Here is an 8,141-nt window from a genome sequence, read left to right as displayed (position 1 = left end):
TCACTCTGCCATGTCCCCTGAGTGCCCATGGCTCACCCACGGTGTGTGGCTCTGGTCACTCTGCCATGTCCCCTGAGTGCCCATGGCTCACCCACATCCCCATCATGGTGTGTGGTCACTCTGGCCAGCTCCTGTCATGGGAACAGAGAAGAATAGAAGGAGCTTGGAGCAGAGATATGGACTGGCCGGTGTGGGAAGAACAAGGAAAAACCAGAAGGCTGAGAGGGGAAAGAGGCTGGGGAGCTGACACCTGGAATAGCCCAAAGAAGGAAAACCCCTTAAAAATCGAAAACTTTGGCAAGGGTAACTTTGTAGGCACAAAGCAGCCACATGCTGAGATGGCTGAGCCTCTCCCATGCTCTGCKACAGCCCCCACGTGGAATGGTCAGAAACAGGACTCTGGAGCAGGCAAGGTTCTGATCCATGTGGCTGTTCCAAAAGTGCCAGGAGCGAGTGGCTCCTGGTGCTGGAGGAAAGCCCCTCCATGAAGCAGCTGAAAGAGAGGCACCAGCAGGACGCCCAAGGGAACAGAACTGCTACGTGGGGTTGTTCATCACTGCTCAGTTCCAGTCCCCTGGAATTCTGTACGTGCCAGACGATCCCGGGCAATGGGAACACCTGAAGGGCAGCGATGATTTATTTCTGTCCACGGCTCTCCAGCACAGCTCTGCAGGGAATCGGATTCCGCAGACACCCGGATCGATACGGTTTGGTCACAGATTGCAAAGAGAGCAAGAGCAGGCAAGGAATACAAACCAAGCTGGGGATGGCTCTGAGGAGGAGGCTCCAAGTCAGCTCCAGAAGGAGCAAAGACTTCACACGAACCAAGGAATAAAGATAATTTCCATATGGCTCTGTGGAARATCGCAGTGTGCTTCCTCCCAAACACTTCAATTTTATTTTGCTTTTTAATATCTCAGGAATCACAGTTTCCACTATGAAAATTCTCCATTTCAAAATAGTTTAACTACATATCTGAGCACCAGCTGAGTAACTCCTCCAACTGAATCTGCTGCAAGTAAAATTCAGTCATTTCTCAACTACTTCAATGTTTACCCCTCAAATCGGGAGATTTTTAGATTTTTAGGTGAACGTGCTGCATGCAGGGCAGCACACTTGCAAGACACATTAGGAACTTTAATTATTTTAAGCCGTTAAAAATGTACTGACCAAGGCCATGTTCACAACCTACACCCAAGCCCCTYGCCTGCCTACAGACACATCTCCAGCCTCAGGATTATGCAGCACTGGGTGTCATCTTTGTCACTGAATCCACACCAGAGCCAGGCTTCCAGGAGTTAACAAGGAGTCAAAACTCCCCCTCAAGGGAACATGGGCACACACAAGACATACAATCACCCTTCCAGGCTCTTGACTATTTTAAGCATGAGAGAGATACAGAACTTCAGAGGCGATGGCTTGTTCTGAGTCTGGCAGGGCTGCACCACTCCTGCCCGGGATGTCACCGCGGGCAGGAGTTCTGTCCCCTGCTGCCACCAGCACCATCCTTCACCCTGCAGGAGCTGTACTCCCCAGGCACACACAGCCAGACCCATGTTTAGACCCAGAAGATATTTTTTCTACGTTCCTTCATCAGAAAAGCAAAGTGGAAAGGAGCGTCCTCAACACGTGCTGCTTTTTGGGAAGACTTTGGGGATGTCCAGAGGAGAGGGAATGCTGTCCCCAGCCACCTAAAAGCAAACACTGCACCCCAGGACAGCATCTGAGCAGGACACCAGAGCGGGGATTACACGGAAAAGAATCAAATGCAGTTGTCAGCCTCCTCCAGCGCCACCGACTGCGACATTCRGACTGGAAAGGACGGGAGGCACAATCTGCTGGTCATCCATATGGATGCTTGCCCTCCCTCCTTCAACAGTGTCTCAATCGAGGTCAGGCACGCACACTCAGACTCGTTTTCTGACAAATTTGTAACTAAAAAGCTGGAACTAATAACTGCAAGAGCCCARAGCTGGTTTCATGGACTTGTTTAGGCAAAAAAGCTGGCTGACTCCACCAATTTCCATTTAGGCAAGGTAACAGGGAGAAATCCTTCACTCCCCTGTAAAAATGTAAATCCCAGCTCAGTGAGTCATTTGAGCACATGCCTAATGCAAAGCTTGAAACAAATCCCGCTAATAATCCAGGCTGCTCACTTATTTACAGCTAAGCATGTCTTAAGTACCTGGATGATCTGGAAATACCCCCAACCCCCGGAAAAGAGCCTAAACCAGGCTGGTCTGGGAATTAATCACAGCGGTATGAGCAGAACTGYTAATATGAACCGGGGGAGGACTCTGTGTGTGTGTGTGCTGAAGCATCTGTTCAAGTTTAGGCATATAAAACATTTTTCAGCCCAGTGACTCCAGAGGGAAATGCCTCATACATCAGCTCATCTGACTCAATTTTTCCATCACATTTCCTTTAATACAGTTTTGTCCATAAATACACTATTTGTTTTTTCCAAATATAGCTTTTTATTTATAGCCAGCAAACCTTGTAACTTGTGTTATTGCTTAGAGCCCTGGGTTCTGCTTTGAAACGGAATCACGTTCTTCCTTGAAATGCAATCATTAAGGAATTACTGGCCGGTAGTGAGGYATGAAACCACGTTCTCTACGTTTTCAGAAGGAAAAGGGATTTCTTTTTGCTCCAGCATTTGCCATTCTCAGCATTTCCTTCACCAGAAATCACCAGTAAGATCATAATTGCCCAGCCACACACTGCATATGTCATTTATCCCRCACCACATTCAGGAACTTTCACCTCACATCTTCATTTTGCACCAAAACAAAGTCAAGGTTTTAAAAATCCCAACCAGATCTTCCAGACAGTCCTGRATTTGGGGAGAACTGTGCGTCACAAAGCGAGCAGCGATAACAGTTCATATTTATGGTATGAGGAGGTCAGAAAAGGAAACGTTAGCATTGCCCTTTCCCCTCCAAGGAGCATTTTGGAGATAAATTCCTTTTGTGGTTTTTAACGGAAAGCAACAAACCTCCCAAAACCAGGACCAAGAATGGGCAGCAAACGGGTAATTTGGTGATTTTGACATTTTAAAAACATAGGGTTTTACAGGAGCAGAATTTAAGGATTGAGCAGCACTGAACACAGCAAGTGAAATGTGATGTAACCCAATTTGACCATTATTAACCATAACTCGAGTCAATAAAAAAGCACAGCCTGTTATGCCACGGCACAAGCACGGGACAGTGGAATTGCTCTCCTGCTGTTCACGGGAAGTGCCGAGAGCAGCTGGAAACACTGATAAAGCCAGGGGCTTCTGCAATAAAACGCAGGGCACACAGAGGTGGCCGTGCAGCCACCCGTGAGGGGCTGGCAGGGGGGTCYAGGGACCATCTGTAACTCAAGGAGTGTCCCTACCTGCTGGGCAGGAATGTGCTTCCCTGCATAGGTCAGCAGGGATAAAGCAGAGCTACCATAAAAAATCAGGGGATATGAATGGGATTTTTTTCATAGCAATAATTTGCTTCCTATTAAGCAGATTAAAAATACATAAATGTGGAGCACAAGTCAACTGTGTGGAGTTGGCAGCACAGAAGACTGTGAAGAAAAGAAAGGCTGGAAGCAGGGTGGGAGCACAGGATCACCTTCCCCCTAATGAGGCAGCAGCGCCCATCCCCCGGGACCGACAACAAAGGGGTCCATTATCCACCAGGGTTTCACTCCGAGTGTTTAACGATCCTACCCTTGCCCGAGTTCCTGCCGAAGTTCAGGGAATCCTGGCCGAGCAGGAAGGGTGAGACATGAACGAGGCACCTTGTACATGGAAATGAGCCTTGTGATTCCCAYGTTAGGAAAAAAAGTGGTGAAAATCCRMRGGAAAAAAGGTGGTGAAAATCTGAAGTGGTGTAAGGGAAGAGCCACAAGATCAGCCCCCTCTCTCCAGCTCCAGGCTGCAGTCTGATTTCTGAGAATCACAGAATATCCAGACTGGAAAAGACCCACAAGAATCATCCAAGTCYAACTCCTGATTCCATCRCTTCTTTCCCCAGCCAGCGACCCCTTGCAGGTGCCAATGACCACAAAATCACCAAAATTCACCTCAGTGAGCAGGGTCTGCCTGGGTTACACACTCTGTGGTGCTCCAGCAGCTCTCCATGAAAAGCTCACCATTCCATAAGGAATTCTCACTCACCAGCTGGGTCAAGAACGAGGCATCAGCAGCACTGCTGAGCCTTTGTGGCTCCAGATTCTCCAGCTTCAGCCCTGGAGAAGCATTAAGACACTGGATTTTCAGTGACCCAACCCAAAATGCACTCAAGGAAGGCACCTTCCGGATTATCCAACTCCTAACTGGGTGTTTCTAGGCTGCTTTATTAGTCTTAAGTGGCTGGATCACAACTAGGTACAACCTCAAGCACTGGATCTCATCCTTTCCTTGGCAAAAGTGATGGATGAAGAAAGTTTGGAGATTTTTTCGATTCACAGAAGCTGCCGGCAGTCAGCAAATTACTAAATCAACAAATCTGTGTATTCAAATTCATCATAAACTCTCCACCAGCAATTTGGTTTCAATTTGATTTTGTAAGAATTTWGCTCTTGTAAAGTCTGAAAGCATCCAATTCCAGAAAAGATCTTTTAAGACAAAGTTTCAGCTCAGCAACGTAATTCCCACACCAATTACCTTTAGAGCAACAGAATTCTTTAGAAAAACTGTGCCKAAAATTAAAACTCTTCAGGGTGTACCAAAATCTTTGCTAAATTCTTAAMATTGGTCTAAACTTGCCCAGCATCTGGGTTTTCTTTTAACCTTCTCCCTACAGGGGCTCCTGGAATTCCTCACCTCCYGAACATTCCCAACCCTCTTGGGGCTCCTCTCTGCCTTGTTCAAAGCAAGTGCTGTGCTCTCAGTCCTTGACGCAAATTGTCCAGTTATTTACTGGTATTTGCATCACTTGCACCTTATCTGTGGTGAGTTGGTGTTTCCTTTGAAGCRAGGGGTAAAAATAGTCCCTAATAAAGGGCTAAGGATGGAACACATCTGAAAAACAGGTATTTCATGATAACTCCTTGCTTAGAATCCTGCATTCAAACCTCGGAGTTGCTTTACGAAACATAAAAATTGTAATATTGTTGTATCAATTAAGAAAACCCTCAGATTTGTAAATGGAAATGTTTTYTATTAGCAATAACTCAACAGTCCCCTCCATCAGAGGTAGGACWAACTCACAACTCTGGTCTAAAAGCACTAAAGGCAGTCAGAGCCTTTGGTAAGGGAACAGCCTGTCAGTAAAATGCTTTTAATAACTTTTCACCACTCAAACTGATCTAAAACTTGATAAACCCATTTTAAAAGCACAAGAGGTGTCAGGTGACAAACCCAAGGAGCAGCTGGTCATGTTTCCAACACCGTTCAAAAAGCAGAGACACTCTTGTAAAACAAGTTTTTCACAAACCTCTGAAGGGACAGGTCCCAGTGCTCCTAGTTCTGGTTTGCCCCATGCGCTGGCATTTCAATTTRGAAATGTCATAAAAGTCACTGAGTCTGGAGAAATACCCTGCAAAGGGCTCGTTCTCATCGAAGGAGCCAGAAAAAGGCTCACAAGGCAGATCCCACCCTCAGCCCCAGCCCCTCAGCTCTTACCTGGCCACCTCCATGCCCGCAGCCATGGYCAGAGCCCCGGACAAGCCCGATCCACGCTGCCACACGGGAGAGCCCAGCACTGCAACTGCTGCCCCTCGGTGGCACTGAGGACCAGCCCCTCGCTGGAGCTCTCGGCGCTGCCCAGAGTCGCACAGACACCAAAAGCTGTGACAGCTCAGCCCACCCCYGCYGAGCCACCAGTGACCACAGAGCACYGTCCCTGCTGCCCCCAGAGCTGCGGGAGAGCCGGAGTTAATGTAAGCGCTGCTGGAAATCCAGGAGTTCCCCTCGGAGTCAAACGGCACAGCAAGGCTCAAATTCCCTTCTAAAAATCCTCACCTATTCCGCTTCTCAGCGCTGAGCTGACTTGTTCCCTCAGGAAAGCACAAGCACAACTTTGGAACAGACTTGGAAAGTACCAAAAAWACAGAGAAGGGCACCTTGCGTTTTCCTAAGCATGAGTCTTGACAGAAAATAACAACTTTCTCCCTCAAATGACCTGAAGAACGGAGGGTTTGGTAACTGCAGTGACAGTCAGTTCATTGAACATCCCCAGGACACAGATTTCTAACAGGAAGGGACAGTTTGGGGTTTTTCTTAACCAATTATCCTTGACTTAGAGCAGGCARGAGACATGGAAATAATAACAACAATCAACGGTCTGTCAGATAGAAGGGTTTTGTTCTTTCTCTCTTTTCCAAATACCAACCAAACACCCAATAAAAAAGCAGAACCCAGAGGTACCAACTGTTGCTCCAGAATCCATATGGTACATCCATGCCCTAATTAATCCCAATGAACTATCTCCTATTTGTAATTAATTTGACGGTGGAACAAAATCAGCACTTCACTGGGAAGCAAGGTCACACTGACCAGAAAGTGTCAGGACTAATTCCTACCAACAGAAATGAGAATTGGCTTTAAAAGGCCAGTAAAAATAGCTGCACAAATGTCATTCTTGTGAAATTTTATGACGCTGGGTTTGAAAGTCAGGCCCRACGGAGGCCAAAACTCTCATTACGTGATACAAGGGCAGGATTCTTCTCCTTGTGCTCTGCATTTGGGTCAAGCACAGAGAATCACGGAATGTCCTCAGTGAGAAGGGACACACAAGGTCATTAAGACGACTGATGGCCCTACACAGGACACCCCCAACAATCCCACCACGTGCCTGAGAGCTTTTTCCAAACACTCCTGCAGCTGGAGAAGTATTTCCTCGAGCAATGCCAAACCGCACGGCTGCGGCCCGTCAGCTCCAGGCAGGGCTGGCTCCGGCTGCCAGCAGCGCTCGGAGCGTTTATCCGGGCAAGGAATTGGAAGCAGGAGCTGCTGCTTCCAGGGGCTGTGCTGGGGATCCGGGAGCCCCGTCCCGCCCGGAGCCCGGAGGGGGTGACACGGGAGGGGAGGTGGGCACGGACGTCACCCGGGAGGGGAGGAGGGCACCAAGGTGACACGGGACGGTTCGTGGGCACGGAGGTGACACAGGTGGCGTCTCCCGGTGCCACCACTCCGTTCCCGCGCTCGGCAGCGCGGGGAGCGCTGGTTTCATCAGCGAGGGGCTCGACACTGAGGACGGAGCGCTCAGCCCGGGGAAGCCCTTCAGGCATCACTTCGTTCGGAATAAACACCCCGGAGAGGCCCGTCCCAGAGCGCGGGGGGCGGCGGGGAAAGGGGACGCGGGGACCCGGGGGGTGACACCGGCCCGTCGCGGTGGCGGCACCGGCGGCGGAGCGCGCCCGGCTCATCCCGACGCCTCTGGATCCCCCCGGAGCGCCCGGCTCGGTGCCTSCGGGGTCCCGCTTCCCTCAGCCCGCCGCGGCTCCGTCCCCTCGGGGCCCGCGGCTGCGCTCGGGCTCCCGCCTCCCGGTGCCCCCGGAACGGCCGCTCGGTCCCCTCAGCCTCCCGCCGTCCCCCCGTGGCTCCGGCCCCTCGGGTGGCGCCGCTCGGCGCCCTCAGGTCCCCGGGCGGCCCGGCCCGGTCCCGCCGCGCCCTCAGCCCCCACTCACCGGGTCCGGCCCGTGGCGGCGCCGGGGCCCCTCGGCCGCCGAGCCCGGGCGGGGGGCGCGGGGCGCATGCGCGGAGCCCCCTCAGCGCGCGCGGGCCGGGGCGGGCGGGGACCGAGGAGCGGGACGGGGACACGGAGCGATGGCATAGGGGGATGGGGACAGGGACAGCATGGGGGGACAGGGACATGGAGCAGGGACAGCATGGGGGCACAGGGACAGGGAGCGGGGACAGCATGGGGGGACAGGGACAGGGACACGGAGCAGGGACAGCATGGGGGGGACAAGGACATGGAGCAGGACAGGGACACTGAGCGGGGTTGGTATGGGGACAGAACAATGGGGATAGGGACAAGGACATGGGAGTGGGGTCAGGATGGGGACAGCAGCCTGGGAATAGGGACAAGATCACAGGAAGCATTACATGGACATGGGAAGCAGGACAAGGATAAAGACACTGGAGCAGGGCTGGACAGGGACACCAGGAGCAGGATGGGGACACTGGGCAAGGTGGGACAGGGGCATAGAGC

General features: G+C 51.3%; 1 protein-coding gene across 3 annotated transcripts in view; it reads right to left on the bottom strand.

Moving 5' to 3' along the window:
- GJC1 (gap junction protein gamma 1) overlaps positions 1-7,674 on the bottom strand; it is a 24,810-nt gene extending 17,136 nt beyond the window's left edge. For 2 of the 3 annotated variants that reach the window (XM_057385615.1, XM_057385617.1), the window contains exon 1: positions 7,615-7,674. The gene's annotated coding sequence lies outside the window, so the exon portion shown is untranslated. Of the gene's footprint in view, positions 1-5,608; positions 5,729-7,614 lie in introns of those variants that run through there. The other variant, XM_057385616.1, reaches the window with a different exon arrangement.
- Between the last annotated feature and the right edge of the window lie 467 nt (positions 7,675-8,141).

The sequence above is a fragment of the Malurus melanocephalus genome, unplaced genomic scaffold, assembly GCF_030028575.1.
Source record: "Malurus melanocephalus ecotype Western Australia unplaced genomic scaffold, MMel_1.1 scaffold_848, whole genome shotgun sequence".
In the NCBI taxonomy this organism is placed as follows: domain Eukaryota; kingdom Metazoa; phylum Chordata; class Aves; order Passeriformes; family Maluridae; genus Malurus; species Malurus melanocephalus.
Note: the sequence above shows the minus strand (reverse complement) of the source record. Positions and strands in the feature narration are given on the sequence as shown.